At 36.2% G+C, this 27,126-nt stretch overlaps 1 protein-coding gene across 1 annotated transcript in view; it reads right to left on the bottom strand.

The window, feature by feature from the left end:
* Positions 1–16,505, bottom strand: part of LOC135469913 (plexin-A1-like) — a 77,128-nt gene extending 60,623 nt beyond the window's left edge. The window contains exon 1 of the mRNA XM_064748553.1: positions 16,395–16,505. The gene's annotated coding sequence lies outside the window, so the exon portion shown is untranslated. The remainder of the gene's footprint in view (positions 1–16,394) is intronic.
* Positions 16,506–27,126: the final 10,621 nt, after the last annotated feature.

Below are 27,126 nucleotides of genomic sequence, written 5' to 3'. Positions count from 1 at the left end.
CTCTTAGGCAGTTGTCCAAATGTACAATAACTGTGAATGTTCATTCCAGGTGTTTTATAGGATGAAAGGATTTCTTTTTTATTATTACTGAGCTCATAAAAGCAAAATAATATGCAGCCTCATGCCAACTCACAAAGAAATCAATAACCATGCGATGTCTATTGATGGACTCTCTAACTCCAAGCCAATCAACTTGGAGCGCTGGCAACAGTAAACTTCATCATTCCACCAAGAGTAGCAGCCCTTGTTTTTAAGAACATGCACAGCTTTATATGTTTAAAAATGGACTTTCTGATAATGAATGTTTTTTTGTGAAACATTATTTTAGACATGAATTTAAAAGAAGCTTTGAATATTTTAAGGTGATATAAAAAAAAAAGAACCAAACACAACACCCCTTCCCCACCCACACCCACCAAAATATTAGTAAAAGAAAAGATCTCACTATACTCACAAAAGCCATACAAAAGGATGGGATCAAAACCCATACTGAAGAGTTCATACAAAGGTTGTAGTCTTAAACTTTATGATCAGTTTCCTGTGGTCTTCCCATATATGAAGTCCAAGACCAACATTCAGGAGTCAAAAACAAAGCAAGTATGTGTATTAAGCAAATGTGGTTGATATCTTCAGGGTATGACCCCACTAAGTTTTGAGTTCTTCTTGAATCTGTTTGAGAAAACATGTGACAGAAATTGGTACAGGTATATGAGGGTTCTACAAAGGTAAGGACAAATCCTTGATTTTTCCAGAATGGCCACAATCCAAATTCTCAATAACACCCAATCAAACAATAAGGTAGGCTTGCTGTTGATGGTACATGGAATTTTTAGAGGGTTTTGGTGCTACTGCTATTTGGAATAGGTCTTATCTATATTTTACACAAACGTGACATACGAGATTGGCACGTTTCATGTAAGTGGATGAAGATTTAACTCACAAAAACATGACCGGACAATGGCAATTTGAAACACATGTGGTGTATCTTATTAATTTCACTTCAATCTCGCTCATGTGCAGTTGCCACTCCACTGATGGAGTTAGCACGGCTCTGAAAGCTGAGGGACAGCTTATATATATATATATATATATAGATATATATATATATATATATATATATATATATATATATATATGTACCAATTGCCAAATTGAGTCACCTTATTCATTGTGAGTTTAGGCAAATGCATACAGGAATTTTGATCAAGACTACACAGTAATGCGGGCGATATGAGATTCTGTCATGAGATATTTATAAATTAATTGTGAGTTCTCCACCTTCAGTGGAAAGAGCAGAATGCCGAGACTATTCAGGTTTGCATTTGTACAGTGCTACACTAGTGAAAATGTGGTTTTGTGGAGTTAAGAGGAGTATCATTGAGATGGATGCCAGTGTATTTTATACATACACAAAGCAATATGTAAGTGGAGAAATACCACAAATAAAAAATATGTCTTGAAACACATCTTTACTCTGGTCCATATGATGTATCTCTTTTCAGTCAGATTTTTGTTAAATTCTTAAACTCAATACTGGGTGTTTATTAAAACTCTGAACACCATTTTAAAAAAGCCATATCTATTGCCTTTAATAAAACAATCTTGCCTTGTTGATCCAAAGTTACCTTCACTGAAGCCAATGCTGAATCTCTGGTGATCTATGGCAAGAACAACAAAAGTTTTGACGCTTTCATGCATTTAAGCAGACGCTACACGGGAAAGGTTTATCAAGTACCAATTAATTCATGACAAAAACTACAAGGTCCATCATTAATAGAGCCTAAACCTTTCATCTAAGTCTATTTGAAACAAAAAATATTAACTAAGTTCCTTCTTGAATTATATGGCTCTGCATTACATGTACCTCTGTGTTACACTTGTATATATATAAAGAGGTTGATATCATCTCTGTTATTACATGGTTGTAACATTTCACAAGGATTAGAAATCCCAAAGACATGTCTTCCACAGTGCTTGGAAGAGATGGAATGAGGCTTAAGAATTAGGTTTAATAGCATGAGATTTGTTGATTTAATACGATCTCACAGAATGTCTACTGATGTTCACTCCTTTATTCCAAATTCAATTAACTTTAATCTTGCTCTGACCATGCTCAGGAGAAGCTAAACAGTAAAATTTTCATCTAAATCCATGACATTTCTAGCTTTTATATTTCATCCAACCTCTACTCTAAAAATGACTTTCTATAACACTCTATTTACAGGCACAGAAAAAACTTCTTATTGCGAGCAGCCTGTCCCCTGTTGGCCGCATCTTTGCTCTTGCAAAGACAAATGTGTCCATGTTTCATATCAAATTATAAGCTATGTGGCTCAATCTTGACTGTTGATATAGGTTTTACAACAGACATGGCTTGATTTGGGCCAGCTTATGCACTCATATAATGTAACTTTGAAAACAAAGAAGTGCCCTGAAATTGAACTGTAAACATTCCTTCTTTTATTTTTTATGGATGGTGTAGAGTATGTGACCACTGCATCTCATTCTCAACAAGGGTACCTTGTTAACCTGTGACATATAAGTTACACAGCTTCTGTTAATCCAAGAGAAGCAGGATTCCAAAACCTCACCTCAGTAGTTTGAAGCAGACCTGTTAATATAAGACAATCCGTACCACAGAACCTAAAGAGTTCTAAAGCGTACACATAGTATTATTAAAAGGGAACTGCTGCCTGTGTCTAGGTTATATGTACATGAAATCTATGGTGCTGGTTAACACAGAAACCAAAGAGATATGGTTCCTACCAAAGTGTCACAGGATCTGTGCTAAGAAAGTCTTTCTTGCATAGTAACTCAGTCAACCCTACCAAAAGTTGTCTCCCCTGATCTACACACCTGGTTACACCGGTAGCAAGTGCCAAGGGAATGATTAGGCCGGCGCAACACTATGACCGCTGTGAGAAACAGCCTCATGTGGGCATGTGATTGGAATGTCCAGAAGTTTAGAATGGAGCATTTGAAGCATTGTAGGAACTAAAGATTCCCAGTCAAAGCATCATAATGTCTCTGAACAATGCTGTTCATCTTCACTATATAGTCTGTATAAACACTCTGTTAATTTTACATTTTAAATTTTAAACTTTTGAGTAGAGTGTTGTCATCCTTCTATCTGTCCCCACATATTCCACTCGGTCTCATTGATATTCACTTCTTCTATCGGGCAATTGTCATCCCATACTTTCCATTATACACGCCAACAAAGAACAACATGACATTGGGTATATTATGAATACTAAAGTAGTTACTGGCACATGTAGCTTCATCATGTTTCAGTTGCTACTAGCAACCATTGTGGAGAGACTCACAGACCAGAGGTGTGTTTATGTCAAACTAGTAAACTAACAGGACACACTTTATGTCTACAGAACCAATACAATACTAAAGCTACAGCATATCAGACAGGTTTTAAGTTAACGTAAGCAGACTAAATGGATGTATGTATAACCTACAAACCATTTTACCTAATGTTTACAAAGAGAAGTGGACAGACATATCAATATTTTATGTTTCGCAACTGCAGTACGTCTACTTTTGGAGGTTTTTGCCCAACAGTTTTAACAATATCCGCTAAAAAGGTAGATGATCAGAGAAGATATAAGTTATACTGGAAATTTGTCAACACAAGGAGAGGCCCTCTCACCCAGGGGTTGGTTACAGTTCATCAAATTCTTTATACTAGTCAAGACAGATGTTTTGTAGAGCTACTACCATTTAGATCACAGGCAAGCAAAATAATTTAAAGAATAACAATAAAAAGTTAAACAGATTTCATAGTAAGAAGAATATATAAATAACAGGAACATCTGCTCGTTTCGTTATGACTTAGTACAGGTATGTCTACAGTCTTCCATAGATATTGTGATTAACCGAATCTCGTGTGATGTTTAAAGTTCATACCTTTTAAATCTGGTGATGTCCAGATCACATGTTAATTTATAGTTAGCAGGTATTTCAGAACAAAAAATGGATTTGGCAGTGTAGGACTGTTTCCACTCCATCTACGAAAAAACTGAGGTTATCTTACTTGTTCTCCTTTCTTTTCAAGAGTATAAACAATGTTGTTTTCTTGTCACCACCTTCCCCAAATGAATCAACATCAACAAATATGATTTGTTGCCTTCTGCAGCACACAATACAACATTGTGAGCCTAGTATACAAGGTCAATATTCAGACTATTTAAAGGAGAAGAAAACTTAAAAACATGACCCTATGGGCTGAAAACAGCACATTTTTTTCTATCTGGTGGTGCCTGCTGCATAATTTTCCCTCGCCATACAGGTAAAGCCTGAAAACGGCAAAGCTGACATAAATCGCTGAGTCCATGACGTCCTCCATCTTTAACACCCTGTAATTTATGCTGGGGGTGTGTTGCCTCTCGGCCCATGAGAGTCGTTAAAACTGCCAGCTTGTTCGTGTAAACTCTGAACCTACATCCAACATTCCGGTTTCCCGATCGTCAAGCTGAAAATGAACTGTACTGTTCGCTGCCTTCAGGGAAGAAGAGTTCTACCTGAAATGTGCGAACTGCACTTTGGCGGTTTCCGATGGCAATTCTCCTCCTAACACGGAATATTTCAGGACTAGTTTTTAGGCAAAATGGCGCTGACTTTTATTTATAATTTATCAACTTGAGTTACATATTAGAATTTGTTTTGTGGCATGCACCTGTGAGGAAATGCATGCTGTTTTAAATGGTATTTGATTGATATTTAAAGTTTCTTCTCCTTTAACAGTTTAAAGTTTCAATAAATATATAGTAATGGGGAATGCCACACGAAATCGAACACATCAACTTGCCTTAGTGTATGGTCCTCACCACCCCTTTGTATAGCTACAAAGTACAGCAACAATGTACATGTACTACCTAAATGTATGCTTACATCAGCTACTCTCAGCACACAATAAAAGCAAACTGCTCACTTCTTGAAATCAATTATTAGTGTGGACAGTTTGTGGTGTACCTATTTGAAGCCTTGTCACCTTCTTATTTAATTTGCACCAACAACAATGTTTTTCCAGACAGTATTATTACGTTACAAAGTTTTGATGCACATGACTCTAGGGACTGGCTGTTCAAGCATTCTAACTTGGGCAGCCAGCCAAGCGTCACTAACTGTACAGCTCTTACTGTAGGTTTCAGAATGCCTTAGCCTTTTCACTTCTTGTCAAGATTTATACATCAACAAACCTTGAGAAAAGTATCCTGTCACGATAACTATATTTTATAATTTTGCAAAGCGTGAATTATCATAAAATGGTCCAAAACAATTATTTTATTACACAAGATGTGTCCACATACCACTGAAAAAGTTTTCTTACAGTACATGCACAAAAATACACAAACACATAACATGGCATGCAAACAATTAAAAACTTATGTGGATACAATGTTACTTAAATGTTATAAGCCACTACAGCACAAGGACTGAAACCATAAGCGTGAAGGCTTTGTGATAGTTGGCGAATAGAAATGGATGAAATCTTGCCTCTTGTCAATTTACCTCAGTTAGGGTTTTATTCTACTCTTCATGCAAATGCTAAAATAGTAGTAATTTTTACACCCTTTAAGGCCATGACATACGTATACTGTACGTATGTAAATGTGAATGGGTAGGAGGGCAGAATAAAGAGTTGCAGGCACTCCAGGGCATAGGCTCACACCTTCAGCATCTATAAATGTTAAAAAACCCTAACACATTTTGAGCTGATCAGGCCGAACAAGTCAGGAAACAGGCCCATGATATTCTGCAGCAACCTTTGCCTATATACTTGAAATATCATTTGAAGTAAGTGCAAACTCTTAGGGGCAGTGAAGCCACTTCATAGAGTCTAAGGATTATGCATCTTGGAAAACTGGATGTCATCTTGCACTTCGGAACTCAACAAGACAAAATGTCAAAGATTTAGGATAACTGATAAGTGGACATCTAAAAAATTGTGACGGCTTTATATTTATAGCAATTCCTCACTGGAATGCAGATACCATGACATAGTCATTGAGACATGACAAATCACCTTACCACAAAGCCAATGAGACACAACAAGATCACCAGGTGACAGACACCATTCCACAGTCAATGAGATACAACAAGGTCATCAGATTACAGACACCATACCACAAAGTCATTGAGACATAACAAGGTCACCAGATGACAGACACCATGCCACAGAACACAACAAGGTCAGCAGACAACAGACACCATACCACAAAGTGAATGAGACATAACTAGGTCACCAGATGACAGACACCATACCACAAAGCCACAGAGACAACAAGGACACCAGATGACTAACACCATACCACAGAATCATTGAAACACAACAAGGACACCAGATGACAGACACCATACCACAGAATCATTGAAACACAACAAATCATCAGATGACAGACACCATACCACAAAGCCTCAGACGCAACAAGGACACCAGATGACAGACACCATACCACAAATTCACTGAGACACAACAAGTCACCAGATGGACACCATACCACAAAGCCTCAGACGCAACAAGGACACCAGATGACAGACACCATACCACAAATTCACTGAGACACAACAAGTCACCAGATGGACACCATACCATAGAATCATTGAAACACAACAAAGTCACCAGATGACAGACACCATACCACAAAGCCACAGACACAACAAGGACACCAGATGACAAACACCATACCACCAATTCACTAAGACACTACAAGTCACCAGATGACAGACATCATACCACAGAATCATTGAAACACAACAAGGTCACCAGATGACAGACACCATGCTACAAATTCACTGAGACAAAACAAGGACACCAGATGACAGGCAACATGCCACAAAGTCAATGACACAGGCACCATGCCACAATGTCACTGAGACACCACAAGGTCACCAGATGACAGATATCATGCTACAATGCCACAGAGACACAACAAAGTCACCAAATGACAGACACTGTTCCACAAAGTCAATGAGACAGACTCCATACCAAAGTCACTGAGACATAACAAGGTCACCAGATGACAGACTTCATGCCACAAAGCCACAGACACAGAATAAGGACACCAGATGACAGACACCATGCTACAAATTCACTGAAACACAACAAGGTCACCAGACACCGTACCACAGAGTCAATGAGACACAGCAAGGCCACCAGATGACAGGCACCAAATCACAAAGTCAATGAGACAGACACCATTCAGCAAAGTCACTGAGACACAACAATGACACCAGGTGACAGACACCATAACACAAAGTCACTGAGACACAACAATGACACCAGGTGACAGACACCATAACACAAAGTCACTGAGACATAACAAGGTCACCAGATGACAGACACCAAACCACAAAGTCAATGACACAGACACCATACCACAAAATCACTGAGACACAACAATGACACCAGATCACAGGCACAATGCCACAAAGCCACAGAGACACAAGGACTCCAGATGACAAACACCATACCTCAGATTCACTAAGACACAACAAGGTCATCAGATGACAGACACCAAACCACAAAGTCACTGAGACACAACAAGGACACCAGCTGACGGACACCATTCCACAAAGTCACCGAGGCATAACAAGGTCTCCAGATGACAGACACCATTCCACAAAGTCACTGAGATATAACAAGGTCACCAGATGACAGGCATCATGCCACAAAGCCACAGAGACACAACAAGGTCACTAGATGACAGACACCATACCACAGAATCATTGAAACACAACAAGATCACCAGACACCATGACACAGAGTCAGTGAGACACAACAAGGTCACCAGGTGACAGACACCATACCACAAAGCCACTAAGACATAACAAGGTCACCAGATGACAGACACCAAACCACAAAGTCAATGACACAGACGCCATACCACAAAGTCACTGAGACACAACAATGACACCAGATCACAGGCACAATGCCACAGAGCCACAGAGACACAAGGACTCCAGATGACAAACACCATACCTCAGATTCACTAAGACACAACAAGGTCATCAGATGACAGACACCAAACCACAAAGTCACTGAGACACAACAAGGACACCAGCTGACGGACACCATTCCACAAAGTCACCGAGGCATTACAATATCTCCAGATGACAGACACCATTCCACAAAGTCACTGAGATATAACAAGGTCACCAGATGACGGGCATCATGCCACAAAGCCACAGAGACACAACAAGGTCACTAGATGACAGACACCATATCACAGAATCATTGAAACACAACAAGGTCACCAGACACCATGCCACAGAGTCAGTGAGACACAACAAGGTCACCAGATGACAGGCACCAAACCACAAAGACAGCAGAAGACGGACACCAGAAGACAGACACCATTCCACAAAGTCACCAAGACATAACAAGGTCACCAGATGACAGACACCATTCCACAAAGTCAATGAGACAGACACCATACCACAAAGTCACCGAGACACAACAATGAAACCAGATCACAGGCACGATGCCACAAAGACACAGCAAAGACATCAGATCATGGACACCATTCCACAAAGTCACCGAGATATAACAAGGTCACCAGATGACAGACACCATTCCACAAAGTGAATGACACAGACGCCATACCACAAAGTCACAGAGACACAACAATGACACCAGATCACAGGCACCATTCCACAAAGTCACCGAGACATAACAAGGTCACCAGACGACAGACACCATTCCACAAAGTCAATGACACAGACACCATACCACAAAGTCACTGAGACACAACAATCACACCAGATAACAGGCAACATGCCACAAAGCCACAGAGACACAAGGACTCCAGGTGACAGACACCATACCACAAAGTCACTGAGACACAACAATGACACCAGGTGACAGACACTGTACCACAAAGTTACTGAGACACAACAATGACACCAGGTGACAAACATTGTGACACAAAGTCACTGAGCCACAAAGTCACAAGGATATCATACTGGAAAAAATGATATCTTGAAAAAAGATCTTAATAACACTGATTTCTTGAAATAATTTAGTGATCACTTTTTTGATTCCTTTCCACATATCTATATTAAATTTATTTTTATCAAATTCAATTGGGATTTAAACTGGAGAGAGACAATAAAATATCCATGACCTTTCATGAGGTACACGTAGCTCACAGACATATTCACAGGAAGTCACGGCAAAGCCAGTGAGAGGTGAATTCAAGCACCAAAGCTCATTTGTCAAGGGTCGATTACCCATGGTGACAGCATGGGTAATTCTGCACTGACAGAATGTTTTTAAGGTAACTTGAGAATGAAACTAAAGCATGTTAAGATTGTAATATTTTGACAACAATCATTAAAGTGGTACTGTATTTAGATGCTACACATACTGTAAGCTTTTAAAACAATGAATTAAATAAAAAAGATTGAACCTGCCATGAGAAAAATGCCCGGGTATTTAAATTTTGTTTGTGAAAATTAATCACAGTATTTATATATGGAATTTTCTGGTCTAATTCATACTTATTTAAATAAAACAGGTAATCTCACTTATGCTGGTTACACATTTTGACATGCCACACATTTAATAATTTTCAAGGTGGCACACTGAATAACTTGACAGAACTTTTCACACAAAAAGTAATCTCTTGCATTTAACAGACAAATAGAAAACCCATAAATATTCAACATGTAAGTTAGACATGAAACAAAAAGCTACTTTGATGCAAATTACCCTACCTCTGTCATTTGGTCTAAATGCAGAGCAAATTCTCAGTATTATTCAAAGTACAGGCAACAATGAATTTTTTACTCCAATCTGTTAATTCTAAATGATCACACGTCATAATATTTATGCAATAACTGTTCACCACTTCTTTGTCTTCCCTAAGGCCATACATGTACAAACAATAAGTGACACTTTAATATATTAATTACCCTGCTCACAAACAGATTTTCATAAAATTGACCTACATAAACAATATACTGTAAATCATCACGCAACCTTTTCAACTACAAAAGCAGTTTTATTTAAAATTAATGCTGTTATGTCCTCAAAAAAAATTTCATTTATACGACGGCAGCCAGCATTATGGTGAGAGGAAACCCACAACCCTCCGCAGGTTGCTAGCATATCTTCCCACATAAGCTACAGGCAGTTTTATCAATGAAATTTATGCATAAAGCTATTAAGAAAATGACCCCAAAATTGCTTTGTTTTCATTATTAAAGAAGCAAGCTTCATAAAACTGTGTAAATTATTTCTCTACGTCCCATAGTTCTTTCAGAAATTGAGAATGTTTGAAAATATTGGTTGTAGAGGTGGTTGCAAAGGTTGAAGAATTAGTGTATTAAATCCTGTCAAAAGCTCAGTAAAAACTTTGGAATAAGATCCAAAGAATATATAAATTAAATATTCCATGTGGAGTGTTCAGAAACTATCCAAACAACACAGCTACATGTAATAAACCATAAACTGCATTCCTTAACACACACATTAAAGTCAGGTCTCCTTCATCTTGAAAAAAATTCATTGTTAAAAGTAATGGCTCAAAACAGGTTGGTTTTTAGCACAAAATCTGTTCTGTATTGAGAGATGTTTTATTTTTTAGAAGATACATGTATAACTGGAGGCTGGTGGAGACATATACATAACAGGAAGTTATGTTTACATAAGTTACAATTTGTGTAAATAACACAAATTTAGACTTCTGTTTTTCACCTAGATGTCTTTTCATGTCCATGTTTTCGTGTTCATAAAAGTGAACACCTTTATATACTTTAAGGAGCACAATAAAATAATGAAAAAAAATTTCCTGTTGTGTCAAGACTTGCCTAAAACTTGTCAAACAACTATATAGAGAAGATGGATGTATATATAGAATCTGTAATATAAAAAAGACCTATACCATGTTCACAACTCCTTAAAAATGGGGTATTTTTGAATGTAGTGCACAAACTTCTCACTGAACTGAAAGCCATTTTAACTGGAAACCAGGTAGGTCTATAACATGTTAAAATACTCATGACACATCATTTACATGTCTAATATATTTACATAAATAATGGAAGGCATCAGGTCTGTGATTAATCAATGCCACACAGATATTCACTGATCTGCCTGATAAAGAAGATTAAAGGTCCATGTTTGACCACAAGGTTCACACTTCAGTGACTTGAGCACGCTTTTACCACATACAAACTGCATCAGTGGTTAATATATGCAGCCATTTTTATTAAGGTAAAGCATATACAGATCTGGGACAGTTCTTTTAACAGTAGGCAGTTTTTAAGATTCTATGTCCTCAGCTTTATGATTTGGACACCTGCGATTATCAAGCACAGGGAAAGTTTGTAGGAATATTACGGTACCACACATAACTCCATATGGGTAACAAAACTGCTGTATCCATAACCAATTGATAAACTTTTGACAGCTTCCATTTGAATTATAAGACTAATATGGCACATTCAATCAAATATTCGTATAATTGAAAATCCCCTCGAGTTATTTATCAGGCTTAATGACCTCTCCAGTTGCAAATAAAGGCAAAAAAGAGTGAAATATTGTCTGTAACGGAGAATAATATATCTCCCCTTTCACCACCTATTGGAAGCACACAGAGAAGAAAAAAAACTAAGCAGATTTCAGTAATAAATAAGCTTATCAGTTTTCATCCAAAATAAATAGTTCTCCAAATATTAGCATGAAAACTAATACACGCACTTGACTATGAAACGCCTTAATGGCTTCTTTAGTGTCATATGCAGATCTCTATTACCACTTAAAAAATAGAATAGAAAAAAAAACAAATCATTTGGAAAGTTTCAAAAGATGATGAATAACAAGCTTCAAGTTACCCTCAATGTAGGAAAGTGATAAGATTTCACCTTTCCATAACAGATAGACATATTATGGAAAAATGTTCACAAAAAATTAACTTTTATGTTCATCCAGTGCATTATCAATACTTAACGTACAGAGGTAATGCTGGAACATTAATGTGAGCCAGTAAAATACAACGATGATCCATTTAAATATTCAACAAGCTGTGAACATCCACCTAATACAACATACTTCATGAGTTTCATCAATGGCGTTTTAGATTTTCCCTTAATGTTAACTAATGTCCAGTAAAAGTTTTAAATCAAGGTTTGTTAAAATAGCAATTAAAGTTATATGTAAAAGAGGTAATACAAAATCATGTTGATTTTCATCAATTTTCTTCACTAAGTCAGATTTTGATCTGTATTGGTAAATAGATCTTTATAACTAATGTCCAGCATTAAAGTTGGACACTGAATTGTTGAAATTTTAAATCAAGGTTCATTAACATACCTATTTAAGTTCTAGAACATAAAGGAAGTTATACAAAAAATTATGATTTTCATAAATGTTCTAGGCCAGAGCTGGCTTTGATCAGTGTTGGTAAACAATGGACACAGATCAAAACACAAAACTCATCTATCAGGAGTTATTTCCCTTGTGTCAGAGGGCCATTTCAGAGCAAAGGTTAACAAATTTACAAAATGTAACTGTGAAACATAATGTTGTAAGGATTCAGTATTTGGACTAGTACTGTGCAACATAAAAGTGAAGAAAAGAAATTATAAAGTGTTTGTTTCTTCTTTTTTTGACAATTTTTTTTTATTATGATTCATTTTATGCAGTTTTTATCTGTTAGATTTAGGGAATTTCTTAAAGGTGTAGAAAACATAAAAATGATATGAAGTTCAGATGAAAGAGTGCGAAAAGTTATTCCTAAATGCGGTCTTTGGTTAATGTCATAAATGAGGATGTTACGCAGCTTTAATAAATATTTTTGCACTAGAATTTGTTCTTTTCAGCTAACACATGTATTAAACCTCAAATTGGATCACATTTATATTTTTGATATTTTGAAACAACAAATTTACATTCAAATAAATTTATTAGACAAGCATCATCTCTTTATTTAGAACATTATTATGCAACAACAATAAATACCAAAAGTTGGTCCCAAATACCCACCATACAAAAATATTTTAAAATATCCTTTTCTCTTGAAAAAAAAATCCGAAAAAATATTAAAGATCATATTTGCAAGTAAGTTTTGACGATCTTTCATCTGATTTTGGTATCATTTTTATGTTTTCTTCTCCTTTAAGTTTACATCTGGTGCCAATCGCTTGCATCTGCGACAGCAAAAAGTTAGGCCCCCATCCACTGTTCACCCACTAATAATTGTTTTTACAATCATTGTTACAGGTCTAGCCAGCTCATTAACTGTAGGGTCGTCTACTGAGAACTCATGAAAACCTATCGTTAAACAATGTTTACACCTTAAAAAAGGCTGAGAAATTTCTTTGCACTCCAACATGTTAGGACAAGGCAAGTAAACTAAACAAGGGATGATAAGTAAACAATACAAATCCTTCAATTGGTTGTTTTTAACTTAACGTGGCGCATGAGTGTCGTAACATTTTTTGTTATAGCAAATACCTTAAAATTTTGAAGGGAGTCATGAATCCTGCTTCTTAAAACTCACCGTAAACAACCCTAACGAGTTAAATGCTAATATGCCTACTTTTACTCTGAGAATAACTGGGCCAGCAGATCACAGCAGAAAACCTGATGAACTGTGATGATCTGACCAGACTGGTCCACTAAGATACTTAATGTGCACCATTTTTGCAAATCTGGCATATGCCCCTCCTTAGATGTTATGTGCACAAAGTTTGAATGACAATAAAATTGGGCTGGTACACGTTGAGTGCAGTAAAACTCTACCTTAACAAAAAACTTCACCAGACATGCACAGGCACAAATTCTTGGATAATATAGTTAAATTACATTAAATCCACTGGATTTAAAACATTATCAAGTTTGTGTATCGTTTTCATGAAGTGCAACAATGAGTGTGCCAGCAGATTGTAGTAAAACTGGACCTTAACAAAAATGTTAACCAGAAAAACAGACAGAAAGATGCTAGGTATATTATACCCTTCACCAACTACATTTCATGCAGGATAATAAAGATTATCAAATAAGATTCTGTTTCATGCATGCTCTGGGCATCACAAGATGGACGTTCAAAAACCCACAACATGAATATTTAGATTCATCTAGTAAGCACAGACCAAATCATTAAACATGCAGTTGTCAAATATGTGTACACTGCTCCATGCACCACCATAAAAAAACAGCAACCACTGCGCATTTCTTAAGAGTGTGTCATAGATCTTACAACATGCATGTATTTGGCTTTCAGTTGGAATGTTTATAAAACATTTGTTAAATCCCTCCCTGAAAAACACTGACCCACAGCTCCAGTCTAAAAACTACATGCCACACATCTTTTCATTAACAGGCTGTTACCACATGACATCCATGTTTCAATATTAGATTTAGTGATATATAAAATGTTTCAAATATGTCACAATACACTTTTATTCTGCTCTCTCAAGTCGGCATTCTCTTTCCATATAACATAAGTCTTCATTTGCCTGTACATGTACATACAACAGAACATGTTCTATTAGATCAAATCAATGAGTTATCAACACATGTGGAAGTTCAAAACCAGGGTTGAATTTTTCATAGTGGTCAGTGTTATGGGGAGAGGAAACAGGAGTGCCTGGACTACCAACAACTCACAAGTTTGATGAAAAGGCCTCTGCAGTGCTTTCAATTTGCAAATTTCTTAACATTAATACCTGCATAAAATTGCCTTCCCTTGAGAGCTTTGTGGGCGATTTGTTCTTGGATACAACATTAGTATTTGAAAATGTACAGCTGTAGCCATGGACACAAAAGAACATTAACCATGGCCACAGATACCCAAAGCATTTGTTATAATATCATGGCCTCCAGCTGATGAGTAGACAAACAAACCCAGTGATACACAATAGAAATGATAATCACATTCATTTCTTAAGAGAATAGGCTTAACCACGCTCCCAACAGGCCACTCTGATGTTTATACATCAAACAATGCTAAAATTGAGAGATTTATTTCCTGATTTTTAAGAGTCTTACACTTAAGAGCTAGCCTGTACATCCTTGGCAAGCAAAAAGAGAAGACATCGTAGGGGAGACAATAAGATTGAATTTGCCAGACAATGCTGTCAGGACAGATGGTGGACATGTCTAAAGCAAACAGCTACATGTATAATTTGATGGCTGAGATAAAGTAATGGTCAATAGGACCTGTCAAACTCAGCAGAGAAAAAAATGATTTGTGGGGATCAAGGCTAAAATGGTGAAAATGGACGGCCAACATTGTTATTATTGGCACCTTGTCTTTCAGTTTCTCCCATTTCACAAAACATGCTGGATCTCCAAAGGCAAAAACGCCCTCCAACACACACATGTAAATAATAATAATAATAATAATATATATATATATATATATATATATATATATATATATATATATATATATATATGACAAAAGTATGAGTAGCCTTTGCATAAATACATTTCCTGTTTGCTAATATATTTTAATGTCTAGTATCATCTTCTAACTAATTTACACTTTAATTCATGTATGGCAATATAATTGTTGAGACTGAGAATTAATACTGGAATAAAGAAAATTCTCCCTTATTTCTTTCTGTTTAAATTCAGTAATAACTGTACGGAAACTTACTATTTGGGGGTGGGGACAAATAACTAAAAAAACAAAGACTGAATACATTTAAGCTTTTTTGAATGCAATGTACTTGTTTTCGTAATCATTTTTCTCATTTATTTGGCAACACTTTACACAGGTGGACCAAATGAATGGTTCTTTTCAACAAAAATTTTTCAGTTTTTCATTTGTAACATTATCTTTCTTTCTGGAGTGTTGTGTTCAAGTTCCTTAGTGTTTCTCTAAGTGTATTTGTGGTACAAGCAAATCTATGCCATCAGAGTAAAATACAGCCTTTAATCTGGGTCCTCCTTTGAGTCCCATAATTTGAATTAAGACTGAGAAATTGTGGAACTATTTAAATTTGGCTAAATGTGCAACTGAACATTATGAATATTGATTAAGAGATAAATAACATTAAATAAAACATCCTCAACATCAAATTAATGAAAATATACACATATATGTACATGAATATATTTTAAAATGTCCAATTCCTTTTAACTTGGGCTAAAAGGAGTACCGGATCGGTCTATTTTTAGTTAAATGCCACAGTAGGCCCCTATGTAACAAACAAAGCATATGAATCTATGGGACATGCTCTCAACCCAAGATAAGACTGTGAGTACTTATGTTGAAATGCATAAGGTACTAAGTACTAGAGACTATCTTTCACTGTGAGTGTCAATGAGATTGTTTGTTGCGTTTTGAATGAAGCCGAGACTAAATTTTGACATATAAATTATAATATATGTATACGGTACCGGTATATCACGAGAGGGGTTTGCCTACCAATCATTTAACAGGCTGACTAGAAGATAATCAATCCCCAATGCTTGTGTCATTAGCTCATCCAAGATCAACGGTTCGCTTTAACAAGCGACTTACGTTCAAACAAGTCTGTTAATACATTTCTCACTGACAAAGACATGTTTAAAAAGTCAAGGTGCCCGCCGCACGCTGCTTCCGCTTAGCACTGCGCATGTGCGTCCCGCTTAACATGTTTTTCATTTGACGGCGAGTGTTGGGGTATACATGTACTTCATGTCAGTTGTTTTAAATTTGCTTCATTCATCGCAGTTCATTTGTTTGGGTGAGTATTCACGAAAACTACTAAATCCCATCATCGAAGGGGGTTTCTATGCATGATCAACCTCTAGTGTAGGACTATAATAACAAGATTTCCTTTCACTTTTAGCCCGCCTGTCAATGATCGTGACGTTTCTCTGGTTGAGAGCACATGTACGCACATTGTAGGCGAGTATTCACTGAAACACGTTGTGAGCCAGGCAGTGTCAAAGGGCTCATATGTAACGCAGGAGCTCTCAACATGCATAGCCCGCTATGAGTATGGCCTCTTATATTGGCATATGAAGTCACCAGCATAACTGTCTCTACTCTAAATTGACTGTCATGCTGTGCTTTAATTTATCCCACAGTATGTAATAAACGGGTTATAAAATACATGTATTGCAATTTCAATACCATAGAAAAATACTTACTACCGAAATTTTTGTTTTCTTCAAAACTGAGGCAAGGCCAGTTGTAAATAACATATGAAATATGCACACAAGTGTGATAATGTAGTTATTATAAATCACAGTTAACTATGTGATATTTGTAACTAATTATCACTCCAGGATTATTAGTATTTTGTTACCGTACATATATCTGTGATTGAATTACATAAAACATTCATTTACATTGCCTAATGGATACATGACCAAGTGGATGCATGGTTTACCTATGCCTAATGGAATTAGTTCATCTAGATATATATCAACAGATTGTGGTAATTGACAATAGGCTTACAGGTATAGGCTCTACAGTAGGTCTAAGCACAGTCTTGTTAGGGTTGAAAATTCCCTCTAAAGTATAATATAGGCCATCAAGACAAATATTACTGTCACAAAATAACATTATATCAATCTTAATTATCATAAATATATTAGCTGTTTATTGCCACCACTAGTCCCTCTGTAGCCTACGCCTGGATTTCATCTATATACATGTAGTACTGTATTGGCCTAATTGTATTGGCCGTAAGGGATGTGTGCATGCACCTAGCAATCACAGGAATGTGCGTGTAGCATGGGGAAGGAGATCCATGGGATCTCGAATCTTGACCTACTCTTTACTTGTCATTGCCTAAAATATAATGTGAACATGTTGTTCAGTTGTCATTGCTTACAGTATAATGTGAACCTGTTGTCATTTATGTGACAACAGGAGGGGTCTGGTTGAAGGCATATGCATCTGATTCACCAGTACATATACCAGAAGTGTTATGTAGATTTTGCATCTTTTTTCTTTTTTTTTTTTTTCTCATCATGGAAAATAAATTTCTTAAATCTGGGATACTGCTGACATAAACTATGTACTAGTAGCTGAATCTAAGCATAGCAGTATATTTAATAAAATATCGATGAGATAAGTTCTTCATGCTACATCATTTGTGCCTTGATGTAAATAGCAGCTTGCTGTTTGATGAGGCGAATTAAGTACAGTAGGCTGTAGAAAGCACCTGAGCGAGCTTAGAAGAATTGATCAATAAATGTCCACCCACAAATCTGTGCTTTAGTACAGTGCTGAACCTCTTTTTTTTACGCTGTCTTCTGTTACTAAAATGGCTTTGGTTAAATTGTAGCTTGAATTTATCGATTGCTACATGTGCCTTTTTCCGTGCCTTTTTCTGAATAACTCGTTAATGCAACTTGTATTTAAGTTTTCCAAAAATGTGATCTTTCTTTGTGGAAGGTTATGAAACAAATATCAAACATTCAATTCAGTTTGAACAAGTGACAGCATACTTCATGATAATATGTAGCTGTGTTCATTTGATGTAGATTCAATGTTGTTATCTATATTGACCATACTGGTAATTGGTTTTAATTACCTTTTTTCCTCTGTTTATTCTATGACAATGCATAATTAACATACTGGATTTTTTTTTTTTTTTTGATACCAGCATCAGGTTTCAGAAACTCTTTAAAGGGAACATTTTTGAAACTTCCGGTGAATAGTCACGGGGTACTGTATATTGCTATGACTGGTTGCGCTTGAGCACGTGTAGGGAGTGTATACTGGATGGCAAACCCCTTATTGGTCTAGGCCAAGTGGTGAGCCATGCTCTCCATTGTGCTCGGATGTTTTTTTCTGCGTTTTATTGTAATGTTATAAATCGCTCACCAGTCACATGATATGAGAGAGTTCATTGAGCTTGGCTTGTGTTAAAGAGGATATCTGTAACAGGCTACAAGCTGCCTTGACTCTGACAACAATGGCCTTGCTAGTGTCACTGTTCCAACAACATGGAGATTGAGGCCTGATAAAGCATACTGAGATTAAGCAAGATTGCTCCTTCCCCATCTCCATCTAAAAAGAAATTAACAAAAAATGAAACCAGTTAATTTCGCGTTGGATACACTACATGTTCTGCATGTACCTCAGATGGTCATCTCCTCATTTACCTGTTATTCAGTGCTACAGATATAGGCTATAACATTACAGAGTAGTTAAATTATGATAAGGACTCGATGAGACAAAACATAAGACACCAACTATAATATGGAAATCTTTTGATTTCTGGAGACGCTTTTTATAGGTTTTAAGCTGAACATTTCAAATGAGGTAAATATATGTACATATATGCATATGTGTACAAAGATTTTGAGACGAAAATCTTCAGTGGATAACATCTACATGTACAGCATTGGATTTATTAGAAATGATATAAAATAGTGAAACAGAAATAGGGACATGCATGTTTATAGTTCCGGTAGCCTGGAACTAACGACGTCATACAAATTACTTACAGGGATATGCATATCAAACATGTATGCAAAATCATTAGAATGGTTTCCTGCTTTGAAGTTACGTTCTCTATAAATCATGCAGGAAAGAATATCTAAGGAAACAATTTACTTGCTTTCTTATAAATCTTTTCAATTACAAGCACTTCAAATCACATGCCTCATGAATCATACATGCAAATGTTGCAAGATAATACAGAGAAGACTGAAGTAGATGTCATTCTCTTTATATAGTATTTCTTGTAATTTGGCTAAGTTAATTTCCTTTCGTAATGCCGCTTCTAAAGTATTATTGATTTCCTTATCACAGCCATCCCTCCATTAGGTCTGTTATGGAAATATATTAACATGTGAACCAAGTAATGATATTTTGTGTTATCAATCACTATGAATAGCCTTGTATGTCGAAAGCCTATGCGGTCTTTTGGGTCATATCAATCTTTCTTCACTTTTCTTATCCAGCCTAACCCATGAATAATCTGGTAAACATTGTGCGATGTGTTACCAACTGAGTTCGTTGCTGAAAGTGTTGAGAAAAGAGAGGTACTATGCTGGGAGGTCATGGGTTGTACATGTAACAGAAAGGCCCGGAGTTATGGTCTATAAAAAAGAGCTTGTTCCCACGGTCTCCCATGGGTTCTCCACCGCTTGCCCTCAGCTAAGGCTCACCCACTGACACATAGATATGTGTTTTATATTCAGGTTGTGGAGGATAAATTTATAGATGATATAAGCCAGGGAGTTTTAAAAGTGCAAACTGGTTCCAGTGTTTGAATAGCATAAAATACTTGTGTAATTCATATCTGGATGTGAGGACATGTTTTTTTTGTGTGCGTGTGTATGTTCAGATTTTATAGGAAGAATGCACATGTAATGCACTTGTGATCTAATAGTATAAAAAAAAATAATGGTGTCCAAGGTGTAGAAGGTAAAGAGGTAAGGGGCATAAATTTGTGCACAGTTTGAAATCAGACTGACTTCCCATTTTCTCCATTGCATCCATGTATGTTAATTTCATCTAAATAGGGTGTTTCAGAGACATTTGGACAATAACTCCCTCCCCCTCCAATCCCCTACACTTACACCTTTCATCCCCCACCACCTGGCTAAATGTAGGATGAGAGGTATATTTTTTGTTTCCCTTTCATTGGCAATCTTCTCTTCAATTTTGGTTACACCTATATGTCAAAGTAGGTGGAAGTATTTCCAAACTGACAGGTAAATCAGACTGGTCTTCACAAACATTAACTTTGGCGTATAGATGTCTCGTCATTGACACCTGAGGTGTGTGTTAAGGTGTCTATTTTTGATCGTTTGTCTTGGATAGATTCACTCTGGGGCACAGGAATACCTATCAGGTATCATCTTCTACAGAAAATGTGAAACAGGTGAAAGTTGCGTGTGCAAAAAGCAGAGGCAATGTCTTGTTTTGAAACTGGTTGTGAAAGGTTTCTTATGGAGGTCCATCTTGTTTTTTCATTTAGTTGTGCATGTTAGTAAACAGGATGTTAGCTGGGCATGCTTGACAGCTCTAGATAACCCTTGTCCTGCTGAAGCACTGTACGCACAGGGCCCTGTTATACTGTCTTATTACATGAATATCTGTAATCTTGGTGTTGAAAAAGCTCTAATGTACTGGTACTCGCATTTGTATCACTTTCTTTTGTTACAGTTTTTTTTCAGTTAGCACACATTAAAGAAACTTCACTGTTGCGTTGGAGGTCTTATTATTTAATTTTGTGGAATTTGCTTTGAATTGATTTTAGTAAACATCAAGGTTGACCATTTTAGATACTGATGGTTGTAGGTTTTTATTATTATGAACTTGAGATACATACACATTTAAAAATATGTATATTTGTAAAAATATGTGTACTTATATGTGTTTTTACATGACAAAATATGTATATTTGTACATGTTTCTACCTGTAAAAATGTGTATATGTGTACATGTAGATAGGCATCATTTTGCACGAGAATATACATGTAAGAATTTAAGATGAAAATTAGTTACATATGCTATCACTGTTTTTTACTTAAACAAGAACAAAATGTACTCATATAAATTACCAAGCAAAAAACCTAGCTGTTTTTGTTGATTTAGTATACCATAACAAACACATGTATTGATCCCGTGTAAATTTACTCATTCCCATATAGAAAGTTGGGAACTACTGATTTAAAGGTGATATGGCCTACTATAATAATGATTTCTATAATGACTATCTCTACTAACATACATATAATTGCTCATGGCACATTAGCTTCTGTATTAGTTGTGTATGATAGTATTTCATGTTTTAGAATGTACAATTTAGTATTGCTAAATAAGTGTGTATATGTATAGACCTACGAGCACATGTACATGCAGAGCTTTAGATAGGAAAGTGTGTCTGTGTGTATAGATGTTGTAACTATGTTGTGCACAAACTCACAGGACATGCACCTAATTCTCAGTTATAATGATGTGATGTATGAACTCAACCTCACTGCATGCTTAACAAATACTTTAATTCAAGGAATGACACAGAAATGACAAAAGATAATTCACAGCATTTAGAGCACAGCATTTTCACTCACAACAGGGACAAAGTGACAAAATGGCCTGAGTCGCTTGCTGTTCATAAAAACTATCAGACAGCCGCACTAGTGCATCTGTCTACTTAAATGAGGTTTTATTACATAGGGGTAAAATTTGCAGGAGATATGAAGCACATCCGCCTGCGTTTTCCTCGTCATTCATAAGTTATTCTCTGGGTGTAACAGTAGCCGATACCACGGAGGATGATCACTTAATGCGCGGTAGGCTTGTTGAATGGCAGTGCCGCGGAGCTATGGTTCAAGCCGAATGGCCTATGAGTCATGAGACGGCAACAATGAGGATAGTTTGAGCTGATCAGGCAGGGGAGAGAGATGGTAGAGGGGCTCACCCCACTACAGAAGACCCCTGTGTTTGTCTGGGCCCTCGTCTGTAATCTTCTGCTTGTCATGTGACCTTTGCCTTGTTTATGCTTCACTAGCGTCAGTAATATAAAAAAAAAAAAAAATTGCCAGTGTAATTGTATGAAACCCATTGAAATGACCACTTAAATGCAAGCCCAAGTGTACATAATTCTTTCAGTTTTGGACATTGTAAACAGAAATTCTCATGCATGTGTGATGTAATGCAATGTTGATTATTATGGCTTCATGAAAAAAAGTACAGTTTTAAACTAAAATTACAAATAATTACAATAGACTAATAAGCCAGAAATTATGATGTATTAACTATAATTTGATCATAATTCATGTACTTATAATGTACATGAATACACATATATAAAAATATGGATTTGATTACATGTATATAACAGATATTATTGGTACTTTTATTGTTAGTAAACTTTAGGTGTATTTCACATACATGTAGGATTATATAGATATTTATGAAATATTTTATTAACAATTGGAATGGCTATCTGTATAGCATTTACATCATTACCTGTTGTTGTTATCTTTGCTGTTAATTCTACGTAACGGCAGGGGTAGCTGAATGGTGGACGTTTTTAAAATGACAGGACTTCTGTTGTCAGTGTATGTGAGATAGACTGATTGTGAATAAAGTTGTCGAGTTGGCAACTCATTTGGTTTGACCCTTTCTTTGTCATTAATGTAATAATATTTTCTTTGCAAGACTTTCTCACATATTCCTGGATTATCGTATTACACACAAGACGTCTACCTTTGAAATATTTCTAACTGGCCAAACTAATATTTGTAAGCTGACCCGACCTTCTTAGCATTTTCTCTATCCACAAATATGTTTTTACACGTGCAAACTTTGGCCCTGAGGAATTTCAGCAGACCCATTCTCCGAATTATTTGGGCATGCATCTTGTTGAACTTTCTTTTCTTGTCAACTGCAAAAAATCTGTATGCATGTGTCACCTATAGATTAGACGTTTTCTGAGACATGGCTGGAGGCAAGTCACAGCCTGTGAGGCTAGGACTTGTTCTTGCAGGCCTGTGTCGAACTGAGACTGCTGAGTGGACCCTGCATCTGTTACAGTGGCCTACCTTACATGTGCACTTCAAGCTGGATTAGCCAAAAGGATTGGACGCCAATATTCCCACTTGATCTCAGTTCACCAGCTTCTGACACACATGTGCTGCCTGGGACCCAGCTGAGTTTTTTTTCCAGGGTGTACATGGGTAGAGCTTCATAAACACGAGCAATCCATTTTGGATTTTTTTTCTTCTTCTTCAAATATGGCCAATGCACAAACCGAGTCCCACATTCATTGTTCATTGTTTATGTCACTCAATCTAATGTAGAACAGTTGAATTTAAAGGCTGGAAAGGATCAATTTGGATTTGGCATTTGGGCGTTGGCGTAACAGTCCCTCCACAATATAACAGTAAATGTTATAATTGCCTCTTTGTTTTTGGCATCTGCATGGTGTTAAAGAGGAGAACCTTGCAAACACCTGTAAATCCATAGCATGACTATCTTTGAGGTCTTAACTTCCATGCCGTTTAATGAGAAAAATATATGGTTGACAGCTTTTTATTTCATGATCTAAACTTTGAACTGAATGAGATTGAGACAGATTGAAGAAATAGATTATTTTAATCAGTGTTTGTGTTGATAAAGCATTGATTTTCTTTAATTATATTCTTTAGACTTTCAGTGTAATTTGTTCACATTTTAAATTTGATTTTGGGAACAAAACTATATCGGTTGGATTGGCCAATTTCAGGGCTTCACAGAAATGTAGTTTTGTCAGTCTGTACAGAGAAATACCTTCAGAATATGCTTCAATTAACACCTTGCAAACATGCGAAAAAGGTTTAAGAATTATAATGCACTAAAGATGTAATTATGCATGCTCAGTGCGCAATATTCCATCCATCCCCTGTTGTATGCTGCCAAATCTGTCCTACTAACATGAAAACCATGGTTTCCACGCTTATCTGACATGTTTATCAATTACCCTTTTCTGTGGGCCAGCTGCATTCAGGATAGAGAGAGAGCTATAATGTTCCTCATTTGGATGACTTAATTGTCCTAGTTGAAACATTGTTGTCATCAAAATAAACTTCAGATTTACTCAGCTTATTTACATGTACAGTATTTGTATGTTATATGGTAATGGGTAGGAAAGAAAATGAAGAATATAAAATACTAGTTTTAAACATTTCTTTTATTGTGGTCCATGCACACATGTTTTCCACATAAGCTCTTGTATTATAGTGTAGAAAGCATCGGACTGCATGTATGATGCAGCAAAATGTAATGTATAGGTCACATGTGCATACCGTAAGTTATTCACATGCACATATCACGATGCAAAAATGCCCTTGCATTTTACAGGGTGAGAAAGAAGCTTTTGGGTGTTAGTAATGCAGCAAAATATGCCTGTGAAATTTTGAGGTATTTGTATTAATTAAAACACTTCTGACTACCCATCTTTTAAGTCAGCATTGTGGTTTGCCTTTACCAGGTGAAAGGTATTGTCTGACATTCTCTAAAGTCATGTGTCATGTTTGATGTCATGAAATGTTCTTGTGTGGTTAGTATTTTTTAAGAATTGGGAAAGTAGCTGTGTAATGAATAGTTTTCTTGAGAAAACAGCCATTGCCTTCGTTTGTTCTGACACGGATTAAAGGTCTATATGTGTTATTAATCCTAGGTTCTAGTTAGAGCCATGCTTTCTATACCTGTAGTAGTTTTTCTGCATCCAGATTCACTTTGGAAATGAGATTTATTATGTACTGTATTAGGTAGTGTACATGTGTATTAACCTAGGTTCTTCATAAAACTTGAGTAAATATGTACATTATATAAGAAATGTCTTACAAAGAACATATAAACCTATATGCTTCTGATTAGTGTAGTTTATGTAAGGTGTAAAAACAAAATGTTGCAGAACCAGTAAATACCAATACATGTATAATACCCTAATTCTTCAACCACCTCTGCAACCAACGTTTTGAAACATTTAGAGAGAACCGGGGGGGTTAAGAGAGATACTATGCAAAGCCTTATGAATCTTGCATGTTTAAGAACACAAACAATTCATTCCACTGAAAAAAAGTGCTTTAGTGATTGAGAAGGTTGAAGCTTTACATTAAATACAGCTGTATGCTAAGTTTTCAGGTTGTAGGATATCGATTGGAAAAGGCTACACACCAGTAAGTCGTATTTATTAATTCTCACAAGGGACGCTGGATTAAGCAAAGTTGTTTCGATGCTTGTGTTTTAGTAGCTAGGACACAGGAGGTGTGGGTTCAAGTGTGTGGCTTTGGATAAGGAATTGTGCGGATTCTCTCGCATTTTACTATTCGACGGGCCTTGTTGACAATAAGTGGTCAGTAGCAGTTCATGAGCTGTCAGATGTTCAACTTTAAAGATTACTTGTAGACTAAGTTTGTGTATGATTATCTGTATGTCATGTCTGGAAGATTTATCAGTAACTTGCTTATGGTCAGCAGTTTGGTATAGACTTTGAAACTGTCATCATGTAAATAAAAACATCATTGAACAATAATCAGAAGGAAAAATTCTCAGTGTGATTAATCCTTAAATGAAATGATTGCATCACTTGCAGTGATCATTCTAGAAATAGAATTTCAAAGGTTCAGATGACACAATCTGAAACCCAAATCCATTGTAGTTAAACTCTGAAGTTTAATGGGAGATAAATTCAAACAGAAGGTCTGTATTAAATCAGAGTAATAGTTAGCAATTCTGCAGGATTTTTTCATTTTCCTTTCATTTCACACAATATTAGCATTGGATTTAGTCATATTTGTTGTTTTCATTTCTGCATTGTTCCTGGTTTGATTGTAACAGTGTGATCCTCTTCCGTTTCCTGCTTTATATATTTAGTGTCTAAAAACCTCTCAGCAAATAACATCAGACATGTGAATGGGTATACTTAATATGTTTTCCTTGCCTGTCCTTATTATAAAAAGTATGAAAGGCAAGAAAGTGAACATCTGTTACTTTTATGCAAAGCAGTCTTCCTTTTTAAATTTCTGAGTTAATCATGTCTTAGTTCTGGTTTTTATTCTTGATATGACTGATCATGTTAAGTATGCGTATGAACATCAAGGATTGGTGAAATTACTTTAGTTTGAAAGTATGCAGGGGTATGACAGTGCATCAATTACAAAGCTGCATGAAGCCTATGTGGGAATATTTTCATTTTGCCTTTAAATGTTCACAAATTAAGGTATTAGCTAGAAGACATTAAATGTCATGCTGTAAATTGTCTGTTCCTAAATGCACATAGATGGAAAAAAATATAAAAAATGTGCTGAAGTATGTGTGTTTTGAAGTATGATGGTTTAAAAATGATGAATTGTCCTGAGAAAAAAAATGGGGGGTAAAACACTATATTCCATAAACTGAGAATTCAGCAGGTTTTATGTTGCTAATGGATTGTATAAACTTTTAATGGAAGCTGATTTTTCTGAACCTGGGGTGTTAATGATTATGGTTGATGGTTGATGGAGTCTTACATTTGAAAGAATTTATTGATAGTGGTTTACATAGGTGTGCAGTGATGGGTTAGAACTCTGCCCTATACAAGTCTTATCTGTATATGTTGTACTGGCAAGTAGCAATGAATGAGCTATTGCTTTAGTCTTGGGGGTGTTACATGTTGCTGACCTATATAGCAAATAACAGTAAATAATGTATAGGCTAGTGAAATTCCTTTATTGTA

Source organism: Liolophura sinensis, chromosome 7, assembly GCF_032854445.1.
Source record: "Liolophura sinensis isolate JHLJ2023 chromosome 7, CUHK_Ljap_v2, whole genome shotgun sequence".
NCBI lineage: Eukaryota > Metazoa > Mollusca > Polyplacophora > Chitonida > Chitonidae > Liolophura > Liolophura sinensis.
This window is presented reverse-complemented; position numbering and strand designations above follow the sequence as displayed.